Genomic DNA, 16046 nt, shown 5'->3' on the forward strand with positions numbered 1-16046 from the left:
TCCAGCGTCGGGTATGCAAATTAGCTGTTTACGGCGATCCACGAAGGTACGCGCATTCGTCGCATTCTCTTACGTCATTTTTTCCCGTCGTAAAGTTAAGTGTGCTATTTAGATGGTGTAAAATTACACCATCCATGTTAAAGTATGGCCGTCGTTCCCGCGTCAAATTTTAATTTTTTTTTTTTTTCGTAAGACGTCCGGGAATACCAAAGTACGTTACGCACATCGCCGTTCAAAAAACACGTCGGGGCGCCGTAATTTCGCGCAAAGCACGGAGGGAAATTTCAAAACGGAGCATGCTCAGAACGTTCGGCGTGGGAACGCGCCTAATTTAAATGGTACACGCCCCATTTGAATTAGGCGGGCTTGCGCCGGATGGCTTTACGCTACGCCGCCAAAAGTTTACACGCAAGTGCTTTGTGAATCAAGCACTTACGCTGGAAACTTGCGGCGGCGTAACGTAAACGGGATACGATACGCCGCCGCAAATCTACATGAATCTGGCCCAATAACTTTTGTGCAAACCAATCAATATAATATATAAAGAATACATATCGGCTTAAACTGAGGAAAAAATTAGTTTGTTTATATATTTTTGGGGATATTTATTATAGCAAAAAGTAAAAAATATTGCTTTTTTTTTTTTCAAAAGTGTAGCTGTTTTTTTGTTTATAGCCCAAAAAGTAAAAATCACAGAGGTGATCAAATACCACCAAAAGAAAGCTCTATTTGTGAGAAAAAGGGATGTAAATTTTGTTTGGGTGCAACATCGCAGGATGTGCAATTGTCAGTTAAAGCAACTCAGTGTCAAATCGCAAAAAAATGGCCCGGGGCAGCCAATTCTTTCGGGACTGAAGTGGTTAAATACCACTGAAAGAAAGCTCTATCTTTTTATCCAAAAAATTATAAATAAAATGATTTGGCTAAATTGTTGCGTGACTGAGTAATTGACATTCAAAGTTCGACAGCTCTGATGCCGCGTACACACGGTCACTTTATGTGATGTAAAAAAGTGACATTTTTAAAAACTTCATTTTAAATGACCGTGTGTGGGGAAAACGTTGTTTTATGTCTTCTGAAAAACGACAAAAAAAATTCGAGCATGCTTCAATTTTTTGTGTCGTTTTTCAAAACGTCGTTTTTTGTGTCACAAAAAAATCACTGTGTGTAGCTAAAACAACGTTTAAAACGACGTTTTTAAACCTGTGCATGCTCAGAAGCAAGTTATGAAGCGAGCTTCAATGGAAAAGAGTACTGAACGTAACCGCGCTTTGCTAGAGCATTTTGAAAAAACGATGGTGTGTAGGCAACGTCGTTTTTGAAAATGAAGTTTCAAAACATAGTTTTTTTACTTCACAAAAAAATTACGTTTTTTTTTTCATCCAAAAAAACGACCGTCTGTACGTGGCATAAAACCTAAAAACTGTCCAGGGCAGGAAGTGGGTGAAAGTGTCAGATATGGAGCTGGTTAATCTTGCTACAAGATTGTTATTTGGGTATGTTTGATTTCAATGAGTACATTTGTATAATTCCGCGTACACACGGACGTTTTTTTGTCTTGGAAAAAAACGTTGTTTTTTATCATGAAAAAAAAACAATGTTTTTCAAACTTCATTTTTAAAAACGATGTTGTCTACACACCATCGTTTTTTGAAAATGCTCTTGCAAAGCGCGGTTACGTACAACAAAAACGACGGTTGTTTTAGCCCACACACGATCATTTTTTATGACACAAAAAACGACATTTTGAAAAACGACATAAAAAATTGAAGCATGTTCGAATTTTTTTTTGGTCATTTTTTAGAAGACATAAAACAATGTTTTGCCCACACACGATCATTTTAAATGAAGTTTTTTAAAATGTCGTTTTTTTTTCATCACAAAAAACGACCGTGTGTACGCGGCATAAGCTTTGCAGTCCTGTGGAGCCATGGATACAAAGGTGGCTTGTTTTTTGCAGAACCCTGCTCCTTCCAACCAGAATAGCCCTTAAAGGTCTCAATTATACAGGTATAAAGGATGGGTATTTTCTGTGTTTTATTTAAGTTTCCCAATGTGTTGCAAAACCAAAAGCTGCTTTTTAATATACAAGTGAATAATCTATAATACAACAAAAATTATAATGTATTTGAGTTGCTTTCAAATAAGTTTTGACAGTTTGGACTATCCTTATGCCCCGTACACACGATCACTTTTTGTCTTGAAAAAAAATGTAATTTTTCATCATGAAAAAAAATGAAAGTTTTCCAACTTCATCATTAAAAATGATGTTGCCCACACACCATCGTTTTTGAAAAATGATGAACAAAGTGACGGCACTCTAAAGGGGAAGTTCTATTTGCCTTGAGGCTGCTTTTAGCTGGTTACTTGTTGGTAAAAGAAGATTTGTGCTTTTTTGTCTGTTACAGCGTGATGAATGTGCTTACTCCATTATGAATGGCAGTTTTACCTCCCGTCTCATAACTTGCTTCTGGGCATGTGCGGGTTTAAAAAGTCGTTTTTGCCCACACACGATCATGTTTTACAACACAAAAAATTACATTTTCAAAAATGACATAAAAAATTGAAGCATGTTCGAATTTTTTTTTTGTCGTTTTTCAGAAGACGGAAAACGATGTTTAGCCCACACACGATCATTTTCAATGACATTTTTAAAAATGTAATTTTATTTCATCACAAAAAGTGAGGCCCCGTACACACGACCGAGTTTCTCGGCAGAATTCAGCCAGAAACTCGATCGGAGCCGAGAAACCCGGTCGTCTGTACACTTTCGGCTGAGAAAACCGCCGAGGATCTCGTCGGGCCAAATAGAGAACATGTTCTCTATTTCCTCGTTAGTCAATGAGGAAACTTGGCTCGCCGAGATCCTTGGTGGCTTCACAAGGAACTCGACGAGCAAAACGATGTGTTTTGCCCGCCAAGTTTCTTGGACGTGTGTACGGGGCCTGATCGTGTGTACGGGGCATTATACTCCCTTTATTTATATGCTGGATAAATGTTTAAGGGTAAATCCAGTATAAATAAACAAAAGTTTTTTTTTCCAGTATAACTGTTTCCAGGTCTTCTTTTGTAGAGTCTTTGGGCCAGATTCATGTACATTTGCGGCGGCGTAACGTATAGCATTTACGTTACACCGCCGCAAGTTTTACGGGCAAGTGCTTGATTCACCAAGCACTTGCCTGTAAAGTTGCGGCGGCGTAGCGTAAATCCCGCCTAATTCAAATGGGGCGTGGATCATTTAAATTAGGTGCGTTCCCGCGCCGAACGTACTGCGCATGCTCCGTTTTGAAATTTCCCGCCTTGCTTTGCGCAAAATGACGTCGCACCGACGTCATTTTTTGAACGTAGATGTGAGTTACGTCCTTTCCTATTCACGGACGACTTACACAAAAACCAAAAAAAATTAAAATTTGACGCGGGAACGACGGCCATACTTTAACATGGCACGTCTATCTAAACACCACAAAATAGCACCTTTAACTATACGCCGGGAAAAGCCGACTAGTGACGACGTAAGAGAATGCGACGGCCGCGCGTACCTTCGTGAATCGCCGGAAAAAGCTAATTAGCATACCCGACGCGGAAAACGACGCGAACTCCACCCAGCGGGCGCCGAAGTATTACACCTACGATCCGAAGGCGTACGAAGCCGTACGCCTGTCGGATCAAAGCCAAAAGCCGTCGTATCTTGGTTTGAGGATTCAAACTAAAGATACGACGCGGCAAATTTAAAAGTACGCCAGAGTATTAGTAGATACTCCGGCGTACTTCTTCTGTGAATCTGGCCCTTTGTTCTTTTCTCATAGATATATCCAGCTTATACACTTTTAACTGAAAAAAAAAACTTTTTTTACACAAGTGAGTCTTTTTCCTTTAAATAAACCAAATACAGATTTTTCATCATGAGCTTTTCTCTGCGTTCGGTAAAACGTGTGACCTTTTTCACCACCTTCTCTATCTATTCTCTGCCTAATGTAATACAAGACATGTCTTTTCTAGGACAATCAAGCACCTGCTGCTCAAATTGGCTAACAAAGTTCAAAACCTTTGTTTATTACTTCATGGGTAAGTCCAGTGTTTACTGCAACACATAGCAAATGTGCCTAACACCAATGGTAACAAATCAATTCGTTTTTTTTTTTTGCTTATAATAATTCCTACAGCTCTATTTAAAAATAGAGGGACTGAAAGTATAAAGGACTATGTTTAACCACTTACTCCTCTTCATGACCAGGTCATTTTTTGCGATACAGCACTGAGTTATTTAACTGACAATTGTGCGGTCATACAATGCTGTACCCAAATAAAATGTATTTCCTTTTTTTTTTTCCACAAATAGAGCTTTCTTTTGGTGGTATTTGATTACCTGTGCATTTTTTTCTTTTGTGCTATAAACAAAAAAGAAATAAAAAAAAAAAAAAAAAAAAAAACTATATTTTTTACTTTCTGCTATAAAACCTATTAAAAAAATTGAAAATATCAAATTTCTTTATAAATTTAGGCCAATATGTATTCTATCACATGTTTTTGGTAAAAGAAAACCCAAATAAGTGTATATTGATTGGTTTTTGCAAAAGTTATAACATCTACAAATTATGGGATATTTTTATTTATTTTTTACTAGTAAAGGAGGGAATCAGTAACTTATAGTGGGACTGCAATATTGCAGTGGATATTTTGACATCCTTTTTGGGGGCCAGTGACACTAATACTGTGATCAGTGCTAAAAATATGCACTGTCACTGTACTAATGACACTGGCTGGGAAGGGGGTTAACAGGGGCGAACAAAGGGTTAACTGTGTGCAAAGCAAGTGTATACTGTGTGAGGTTTATTTTACTGTGAAGCGATTTCTTCACAGATGTGTCTAGATGTGAATGATAAGTTGGACATAGACGCAGACGGAAGGAAAAAATTGCAGAGGTTTTAATCATCCCTTACTCGATCCAAAACTTAAAAAAAAAAGGTTTGACTGTAGGTTTTGTTTCATTTTCCTCTTATACATTTTACAGTGATTTTGGTAAAGATGAACTTGGTTTTTGATTATATAATATTGCATAGCAATGTACATAAATATAAAATAAGATCTTTCTGCACTTAGTGAGCAACAAAAGAACAGATGCTGCACTCTTAATATCTGAATACAAGATAAGCGACAACTGAGCAATTGGTGCAGATGTGCTTCCACCAAATTGTGACTATATTAACCATGTATAAATGGTATCACAAATCAATAATAAAAAAAAAGTAAGTAAAATGAATAGAAATCATATATTGTAAGTGAAAAAGAAGACCCAAGATAGAGTTAAATCTATGAAGTATGCATTTGTTACAGAGTTTAAACGTGACTATAGAAACATAGGGGGTAATCCACAAAGAAGCGGCGCAACGTAATTTTTCCTATTTAAGTTACACCGCCGCAAAATTTCTACCTAAGTGCCCGATCCACAAAGCACTTACCTAGAAATTTTGAGCGGTGTAACTTAAATCCGGCCGGCGCAAGGCGTTCCTCTTCTCCAGGGGGCGATTCCCATTTAAATGAGGCGCGCTCCCGCGCCAGCCGTACTGCGCATGCTCGTGACGTCATTTTCCCGACGTGCATAGAGCGAAATTACGTTACGTCGGGCTTTGTGGATCGCGACGGGACAATAAAGTTGTGTCGGGTAAAAAAAAAGATACGGCGCCAAAAAAAAATTTAAAATAAAAAAAAAATCGCGTCGCTAGCAAGAAAGGTCTGTTTTTACAAGGTGTAAACAGTTTACACCTTGTAAAAGCAGCCCTAATTTTGCGTTTGCAAAATAAAACTTACGGAGAAAAAACGAAGCTGAAAAGCTTCGTGGATCTCCGTTAGTCCTAATTTGCATACCCGAGGCGGCATTTCGACGAGAAATGCCCCCAGCGGCGGATGCGGTACTGCATCCTAAGATCCAAAAGTGTAATTCAATTACACATGTCGGATCTTCGTCCTAACTATGGGAAACTGGGGCCAGATCCACAAAAACCTGGCGTAACTTAAAAAATCCCATTTAAGTTACACTGCCTTAAAGTTTCTACCTAAGTGCCCGATCCACAAAGCACTTATCTAGAAATTTCAGGCTGTGTAACTAAAATTCCGCCGGCGCAAGGCGTTCCTATTCAAATGGGGCGAGTCCCATTTAAATGAGGCGCGCTCCCGCGCCGGCCGTACTGCGCATGCGCGAAGTTACTTTACGAGTTTTGAGGATCGCGACGGCTTAAAAAAGTTGCGTCGAAAAAAAAAAAAAAATGACAGCGGCATGCATTCCTGAGGGAGAACTCCATGGCAACTTTCAAAGAAAAAAACGGCATGGGTTCCCCCCCCAGGAGCATACCAGGCCCTTAGGTCTGGTATGGGTTGTAAGGAGACCCCCCCACGCTGAAAAATTGATGTAGGGGGTCCCCCTACAATCCATACCAGACCCGTATCCAAAGCACGCTACCCGGCCGGTCAGGAAGGGAGTGGGGACGAGCGAGCGCCCCCCCCCCCCCTGAGCCGTGCCAGGCCGCATGCCCTCAACATGGGGGGGTTGGGTGCTCTGGGGCAGGGGGGCGCACTGCGGGCCCCCCCACCTCAGAGCACCCTGTCCCCATGTTGATGAAGACAGGACCTCTTCCCGACAACCCTTGCCATTGGTTGTCGGGGTCTGCGGGCGGGGGCTTATCGGAATCTGGGAGTCCCCTTTAATAAGGGGGCCCCCAGATACCGGCCCCCCACCCTAAGTGAATGGATATGGGGTACATCGTACCCCTATCCATTCACCTGTAGGCAAAAAGTTAGTTAGTAAACACACAACACAAGGCTTTTTAAAATATTTTATTATTCTGCTCCGGATGCCCCCCTGTCTACGTTATTAGCTCAATTAGCAGGGGGGCTTCTTCCGCTCTCCGGGGGTCTTCCACTCTCCGGGGGTCTTCTCCGCTCTCCGGGGGGGGCTTCTCCGGACTCCGGGGGGCTTCTTCCATCTTCTCCCCTCTTCCGCTGTTGACTCGGCGAACCCCGGTTCTTCTGCAGATGTCCGGTGCCTTCTTCTTCAGCGCTGGCTGCCTGCTATGTTTGTGTGTTAGCTCGATTTCAAACAGGCAGCCGGCGCGGTCTTCTGTGACGTCAGGGTCTTCTGTTCTTCTCCCCTCTTCCGATGTTGACTCGTCGCCTGTTGTCGATGTAATGATGGAAGCGCGCCTTGCATCCCATTTATATAGGCATCACCGTCCCATCATGCTCCGGTAGGTACCCACGTGGTGGGTGCCTACCCACGTGCACCCACCACGTGGGTACCTGCCGGAGCATGATGGGACGGTGATGCCTATATAAATGGGATGCAAGGCGCGCTTCCATCATTACAGCGACAACAGGCGACGAGTCAACATCGGAAGAGGGGAGAAGAACAGAAGACCCTGACGTCACAGAAGACCGCGCCGGCTGCCTGTTTGAAATCGAGCTAACACACAAACATAGCAGGCAGCCAGCGCTGAAGAAGAAGGCACCGGACATCTGCAGAAGAACCGGGGTTCGCCGAGTCAACAGCGGAAGAGGGGAGAAGATGGAAGAAGCCCCCCGGAGTCCGGAGAAGCCCCCCCCCCGGAGAGCGGAGAAGACCCCCGGAGAGTGGAAGACCCCCAGAGAGCGGAAGAAGCCCCCCCTGCTAATTGAGCTAATAACGAAGACAGGGGGGGCATCCGGAGCAGAATAATAAAATATTTTAAAAAGCCTTGTGTTGTGTGTTTACTAACTAACTTTTTGCCTACAGGTGAATGGATAGGGGTACGATGTACCCCATATCCATTCACTTAGGGTGGGGGGCCAGTATCTGGGGGCCCCCTTATTTGAGGGGACTCCCAGATTCCGATAAGCCCCCTCCCGCAGACCCCAACAACCAATGGCAAGGGTTGTCGGGAAGGGGCCCTGTCCTCATCAACATGGGGACAGGGTGCTCTGAGGTGGGGGGGCCCGTAGTGCGCCCCCCTGCCCCAGAGCACCCAACCCCCCCATGTTGAGGGCATGCGGCCTGGCACGGCTCAGGAGGGGGGGGGGGCGCTCGCTCGTCCCCACTCCCTTCCTGACCGGCCGGGTAGCGTGCTTTGGATACGGGTCTGGTATGGATTGTAGGGGGACCCCCTACGTCGATTTTTCGGCGTAGGGGGGTCCCCTTACAACCCATACCAGACCTAAGGGCCTGGTATGCTCCTGGGGGGGAACCCATGCCGGTTTTGTCTTTACAAATTGCCGTGGAGTTCTCCCTCGGGAATGCATACCAAATGCCGTCGCTGGAATGGGCTTTTACATGGTGTGACTAGTTTACACTTTGTAACATCAGCCCTAGTTTTACACTTGCAAAATAACACTTACGGCGAAAAAACGAAGCTGGAAAGCTTTGTGGATCGCCTTAAGTGCTAATTTGCATACTAGCAACGGCATTTCGACTCGAAATGCCCCCAGCGGCGGATGCGGTACTGCATCCTAAGATTCGGCAGTGTAATTCAATTACACATGCCTGATCTTCTGCCTAACTTTGGAAAAAGCCTTTTGAGGATCGTTTCCAAAGTTAGACACAGACTGAACAGCAGTTAAGTCTGCGTATCTCTTTTGAGGATCTGGCCCCTGATTCTGTGGATCAGTTCCATAGTTAGGACCAGGGATACGACGGAGTAACAGCAGTTACTCCGTCGTATCTCTTTTGAGGATTTGGCCCATAGAGAACATTTTTAAAAGACATTGGTCTATTTTACTGAAAGATAACATATTAAGTAAGGAAGAAAGGAACTACCTAATCATCCTAAATGTATTTATAGGAAAGCCAAGGTGTCAAGAAACATGATAGTTAAGAACATGGTAACCCCCCAAAAAATGGGAGTACCTTTTTGAATGAAAAAAGGGTTTTTCCAGTTCCAAAAGTGTGTAGCAGGAAAAACAAGCAAGTATAAGGATAGGAAAACTACACTATTTCAATCTAATAGTAATAAACAAATTAAATAATTTGTCCAGATGGTGTCAAGCACGTGTGGCGGCAACCAAGTGAGGAGTACAAAGACAAGTGTGTCTTGCCTACAGTCAAGCATGGTGGTGGGCGTGTCATGGTCTGGGGCTGCATGAGTGCAGCTGGTACTGAGGAGATACAGTTCATTGAGGGAACCATGAATGCCAACATGTACTGTGACATATTGAAGCAGAGCATGATCCCCTCCCTTCGGAAACTGGGCCGGAGGGCAGTATTCCAACATGATAATGACCCCAAACACACCTCCAAGATGACCACTGCCTTGCTAAAGAACCTGAGGGTTAAGGCGAAGGACTGGCAATGCATGTCTCCAGACCTAAACTCTATTGATCATCTGTGGGGCAGTCTCAAATGGAAGGTGAAGGAGCACAAGGTCTTTAACATCCACCAGCTCTGTGATATTATCATGGAGGAGTGGAAGAGGACCCCAGTGGCAACCTGTGAAGCTCTGGTGAACTCCAAGCCCAAGTGGGTTAGTGCAATGCTGGAAAATAATGGTGACCACACAAAATATTGACACTTTGGACCCAATTTGGACATTTTCACTTAGGGGTGTACTCACTTTTGTTGCCACCAGTTTAGACATGAATGGCTATGTATTGAGTTATTTTGAGGAGACAGCAAATTTACACTGTTATACAAGCTGTACACTCACGACTTTACATTGTGGCAAAGTGTCATTTCTTCAGTGTTGTCACATGAAAAGGTATAATATATTTACAAAAATGTGAGGGGTGTACTCAGATACTGTATCTGCCCTGGGGGTTCTGTCTCCATCGATAAAGTTTTGAACTGAACAGATTTAGCCACTAATACAGAAACCCAGAGAGAATAAGATGTATGTGTAGCATGGAATGTCCAGCCAACCCAGGGCAGCTTAAAGGCAGCGGTACATTAAATGTTATCTCTTAGGCCTCTGACATTCCAGATTAAGCACTTTAGAGGAGCCATAAGTAAAGAAAAAATATTTAACTAAGTAACAGTAGAGTAGGATTCACCAGGATATATGCATGCAACAACCACATGTGATTACAGATTAGTAAAAGCAATAATAGTACAAAACATTTTACCATTGACCAAAAATTATCCCATTCTCACCCAGCTCTGTACATACCCTAACTCATGCATGCATTTATTCCAAAACATAATTTCCCAACAAACAAACATACTATAAAAGCCAGACATCACAGTCATTATTAAGGACATGATGTGAATCTAAGTATATTAATAACACAGAAAAATTAAATGTTCCCCCATCCAAGAAAATCCAGGAAAAAAAATAGGGTTATCAACAAAATCAACCAGTTTAAGCATAAAGGTGAGACACATAAATTTCCACAGTATATCAATTGTGGTTCAGATCATGTAGTATATTTAGTGCAATGTGAAGACTGTAAAGTACAGTATATCGGTTGCACAATATGACCCTTGCACTGAGCACTATTGTGACATCTTGAACATCAATGCAAGGAATGTTTTTAATGTGTACAAACATTTTAGAGACATACATAAAGGAAATATGTCTTATTTCTCATTCTGCTGAATAGATAGGGTTTTGACTGCAGACAGAGAAGGAGACAGATACTGTAGATTTTAAGAATGTGAGGTGTACTGGATCGGGGTTTAAACCATAGATAGATGTGGATCTGTTTCTAAAAGCGGAGGTCCGGTGAAAAAATGTCAGCAGCTACTAACACTGTAGCTGCTGACTTTTACTAAGGAGACTTACCTGTCCAGGGTGCCAGTGATCACGGTAGCTGAAGCCGTGCAAACGCTTGGGTCACGCCATCCTCGGTCAGGGAATCAGAAAGTGATTCACCGCCCGATTCCCTATCGTATGCGCGAGCTGCGCGGCGCGCCGTGAATGGATGATGTCTCCTGGGACACACACAATGTCCCAGAAGACACCGCTCCACCATTCCACAGGAGGCAGCCGAGGAACAGAAGAATGAAGACGGACCGCGGATCAGGAAGTGGCAGATTAGGACGATCTGCCTAGCAACAGACACTCAGGTATGTATCATTTTTTTTTTCAGCATTTAAAAAAAAAAAGTTTTCCTTGGTGGAGCTCCGCTTTAAATGATACTGCTCTATCTTTCTTTATATATGCATAGTTTTGGTATGTTCAGATTTCAATGCATTAAAGGGGTTGCAAAGGTTCGTCTTTTATTTTCTAAATAGGTTCCTTTAAGCTAGTGCATTGTTGGTTCACTAACCTTTTATTTCGATTTCCCTTCTAAATGCTTTTTTTCTTTGTTTGAATTTCTCACTTCCTGTTTGTCCTCAGTAAGCTTTCCATCATCATCCGAGCGGTGGAAAATCATTTAGAACAGCTTACTGAACACCTTACTGAGGAGGAACAGGAAGTGAGAAATTCAGACAAAGAAAACAAAGAAAAAATAAATTTTGAAGGGAAATTGAAGGAAAAGGTAAGTGAACCAACAATGCACTAGCTTAAAGCAACATATTTAGAAAATAAAAAACAAACCTTTACAACCCCTTTAAAGGGTATTTACATGCAGTCCCACTAGAGGGATCCCCTTATTGTGAATTATTCTTATTCAATTGAATGTATAAGGTCTAACATCATAAATATTTCTTATTGGAATTCCCCTTTGTTTTATTTTAAGCATCTTCCAACATACTAGGTTTCATGCACTGAGCCATTTTTTTCTATTCAGCTTTATTCCATTACGGGTTTTGCATATTGTATATTGCATTTTAGTCCACTTGTGTTTTTTTTTTTGTTATTTGACTGTTTGTTTTACTATTTAGGTGTTTGTTATGTCATTTTGCTCCAGCCATTAATAAGGCTGACGACCGAAACACGTCTGTTTTACAAATGTTATAAATTTTTAATGATAAAGGAAGACATGTTGCATAGAGACAGTGGCAGCCTGACAGTCTGAGCACCGGGCGGAGCTGGAATGTGGGAAGGGTCCACTTGGTGGTGGGGGGGGAGCCTGGCCATGCTGACATCATTTTTATCCAGGTGAGAATTTCAGAAGTGGGTATCTGTTACAAAAAAAGGGGGGGTGGTGAGTACCAAAATCACTTTTAAGTGAAGGTCTGCTTTGATTATTTTTATGTTTACTACATTAATTAGTAAAGAAAAAGCTTTCCATTTTAACAAAACCTGTAGAGACTGGAGATCTCATTTTATCCTCAGTATGCTTTTTAGTCAAAGAACCCCATGCTAATAGAAGCATGTGTGACCTTCTTTTGAAGGATCTTTTTACCATTGCCTGCCTCATTTAGATTAGGTGGCTTGTAGAAATTTTACAACCTTCTGATACTGTTTGGCATTTTACTGATGGAGCCAGTGTGAACTAAGCAATTTTACTTCCATAAATTAAAAGAAAATTTGCATTGCTATAAAATTGCAAGGACACATAGTTTATGTTTTTCTCCTATAAATTCAGCTAGAATTTCCTACTCCTTTGCAGAGTTAGCTAATGGTCATGGCTTCATACCAAGAGCTCATAAATTTGTTTCTGCAAAAGCACACGCGTTTCTTTTGCACCATGGGTGACTGTCATTTAATTGACACTCAGCTGGGTCAATGTGTGTGTGATAAATTGTACCTGCTTGCTAAAATCTCTCATAGCTAGCTGTTAGTGTCAAATGGCAGTAGTGATTGCAAACTATTAAAACACACCAAGAGTAAGCTGGAGAATATTAAAGCTTTTTCTTTGCTATACAACAGAATATCAAGGTTAAAATGGTATAAAACTATTTGATTATAACATAAAATAATATAAACAATATCATCTATATGCAAATATTTTAGTACTGTGCACTGTTTGTACCTGCTGTGTTTTTAATTTTCAAATGTACAGTTACACTTGACTAAAAGGTGAACAAATGAATTGTTGAATGGTGATTGTTTTTTTCTAATGTTATACAGTACAAATAGTTATTGTCTACTGTACTGGATTCATCATTTAACCTCATAATTGAAAGTAACATTGCACTAGGACAGAAGTGAACATGGCATACAGAGGGATCTTATTTAGAAAAAAAGTTTGGAATTCCATTCAACATTTAATCTCTATTTTTGCCACAATGTCACATACTGTTAGGTTGTTTCCCAAGCTAGCTCATCTGTTTATATTGCTTCTGCGCTCTGCAAAGCACAGACTCAGGTAATCCCATTTCATAAGGCAAATAACAATTTTATATGTAACCCGATCCTATTCATCTTCACTTAAAGTCTGTTCTCTTTATACTTCCTTTGTTTTGCTCTATATTTACAGAATACACGGAAGGTGCTCTACAAAATTACAGAGCTCACCCCTTCTGGTGCTCTTCTGCTGATTACTGGTATAAATTCTGTATCACTGATAAAGAAATTGATTCAACCTAAAGAGAATGCACTACAGATTAGGAAGATTCAATGAAGGCTTTTTATACGTTTTGGCCATCTGTGGCAAAATTATTAATATGATTTTGACTCCACAGTGGCATCCTTCCATTTGTTGTCAGCCCCATCCTGCAAAGTTTGTTTATGCTTTTCAATCCTTCTTACTATCAGCCATTTAATAGGAGTGATGTTGATTGACACAACCACCTACACTTAACCACAGGATCCAGCTGCAGCTGACATTTTTAACACATTGGAGAAAGATGTAGGGGCACAAGGCTGTTACAGAGTAGACATATTACATGCGGACAAGCAAAGCTGCATATACTAGGGGTCTGCAGCTCTCATGAATGCCTTTGGACCAGCAGCAGTCTCAGCAAGTTTGTACTGTATGTGTGTATGCGTTTTTCTATTATATGTAGCTTGGTAGGCAATTTGGACAAAACATGTGGCAGCTGCAGGCTAGGCACAAAAAATGCACCATGCAAAATATGTGACTGGGGATGAAATGAACACCCCCCCTCGATTCAGTTCACAGCAGAACATGCAAACAGGCAAAACATTTGTTCGAACACGCAAACACCGTTAAAGTCTATGGGACACGAACATGATTTTAAAGGTTAATATGCAAGTTATTGTCATAAAAAGTGTTTGGGGACCTGGGTCCTGCCCCAGGGGACATGTATCAATGAAAAAAAAAAGTAAAACTGCATTTTTTTCGAGAGCAGTGATTTTAATAATGGTTAAAGTGAAACAATAAAAGTGAAATAGTATGCCTGTAAAGTAAAGGGAAAAAAAGTAATTTAAAATTTAAAACTAACGGCTATAATACATTGTCCCAGAAATACAGATAAAAGTAATTGAAAAAAAACTGCATGGGTTCCCCCCCAGTCCATTACCAGGCCCTTTGAGTCTGGTATGAATATTAAGGGGAACCCCACACCAAAATAAAAAAAATGTGTGGGGGTCCCCCCATATTCCACACCAGGCCCTTCAGGTCTGGTATGGATATTAAGGGGAACCCTGCGGCAAAAAAATGGTGTGGGGTTCCCCCCAAAAATCCATACCAGACCCTTATCTAAGCATGCAACCTGGCAGGCAGCAGAACATGAGGGGGATGAGAGAGCAGCCCCCCTGAACCGTACCAGGCCACATGCCCTCAACATGGGGAGGATGTCCCCATGTTGATAGGGACAAGAGCCTCATCCCCACAACCCTTGCCCAGTGGTTGTGGGGGTCTGTGGGTGGGGGGATTATCGGAATCTGGAAGCCCCCTTTAACAAAGGGGACTGCCCCCCTATGTGAATTGGTAACGGCGGTACATTGTACCCCTACCTTTTCTCAAAAAAAGAGTAAAAACATTTTAAAAACACAGTAGACAGCTTGGGACAAGTCCTTTACTAAAAATACAAAAATAATTCCAGCGATGTAAATCCATTCTCGAGCAAGGATATGAGGATACGGAAAAAAAAAAAAAAACTACTCGATCCTGCTTCCATGGGAGGCCCCCTCGTCGTATGACACTCTTCCACCGTGACAGCTGTTAAATAGCTGATTTATTAGTCCCAAAGTTATGTAATTACTTGAATAAAATAGGAGAAGATGAAGAAATAAGAAAATAATCACTTCTTGACAATATTTCTGTTATACCAAAAGCAGGAAAGGATTGAAATATTTGTTCCAACTACTGGCCCTATAGCGCTGCTAAATGCAGACATAAAACTATATGAAAAAATATTGGCAACAAGATTAAAAAAGTTAATGCCTGAATTGATAAATGCAGATCAGGCGGGTTTTGTTTCAGGAAGGGAGGGAAGGGATAATAGCACAAGAACGATATTACTAATTCGTAAAGCCAAGGAGAAAAAAAAACAGTCATACTCATGTCAATAGATGCCGAAAGCATTTGACCGAGTCAACTGGGGGTTTATGATGGCGACACTTCGGAGTATAGGCATAGGGCCTAGATTTATGAAATGTGTTAATAATTTATATAATCATCCTACAGCTAGGGTTAAGGTTAACGGGAGTGTGTCGACTGTTTTTGAGATGTTCAACGGAACAAGACAAGGGTGCCCACTCTCGCCCCTCTTATATGTAATATCTTTAGAACCATTATTGGCAAAAATGCGGAGAAATCCTGATATAGGAGGGGCACGAGTGGGGAAGGAAGAGCATAAGATGGCTGCATTTGCAGACAACATACTCCTATACCTAACTAATCCTAGAATATCCCTGCCAAGCGTAATAAAAGAAATAAAATAATATGGAGAACTTTTGAGATTTAAAATTCACCCTATAAAAACTGAAATTTTGAACTTGGGAATAGATAAAAACGAGGAAAAATTACTACAGAAGGAATTTCCATTCACCTGGGAGACAAAGGCACTAACATACCTGGGAATTAAAATAATACCAACTTTAGAAAAACTTTACCCCGCCAACTATTTTCCTTTGATTAATAAAATTAAATTAGAAAAGAAAAATATAGCGAGGAGACCTATCTCATGGATAGGAAGGGTCAACGTATTAAAAAATATGATCCTGCCAAAAATAACCTACAAATTTCAAATGCTTCCAATAGAAGTACCACAAAGCTTTTTTAAGTTGAGTAAATTATGTACTTTTAAGTCGAAATAAAAAAAAAATGGGGGCTGGCACTCCCAGACT

Source organism: Rana temporaria, chromosome 9 (assembly GCF_905171775.1).
Source record: "Rana temporaria chromosome 9, aRanTem1.1, whole genome shotgun sequence".
Classification (NCBI taxonomy): Eukaryota; Metazoa; Chordata; class Amphibia; order Anura; family Ranidae; genus Rana; species Rana temporaria.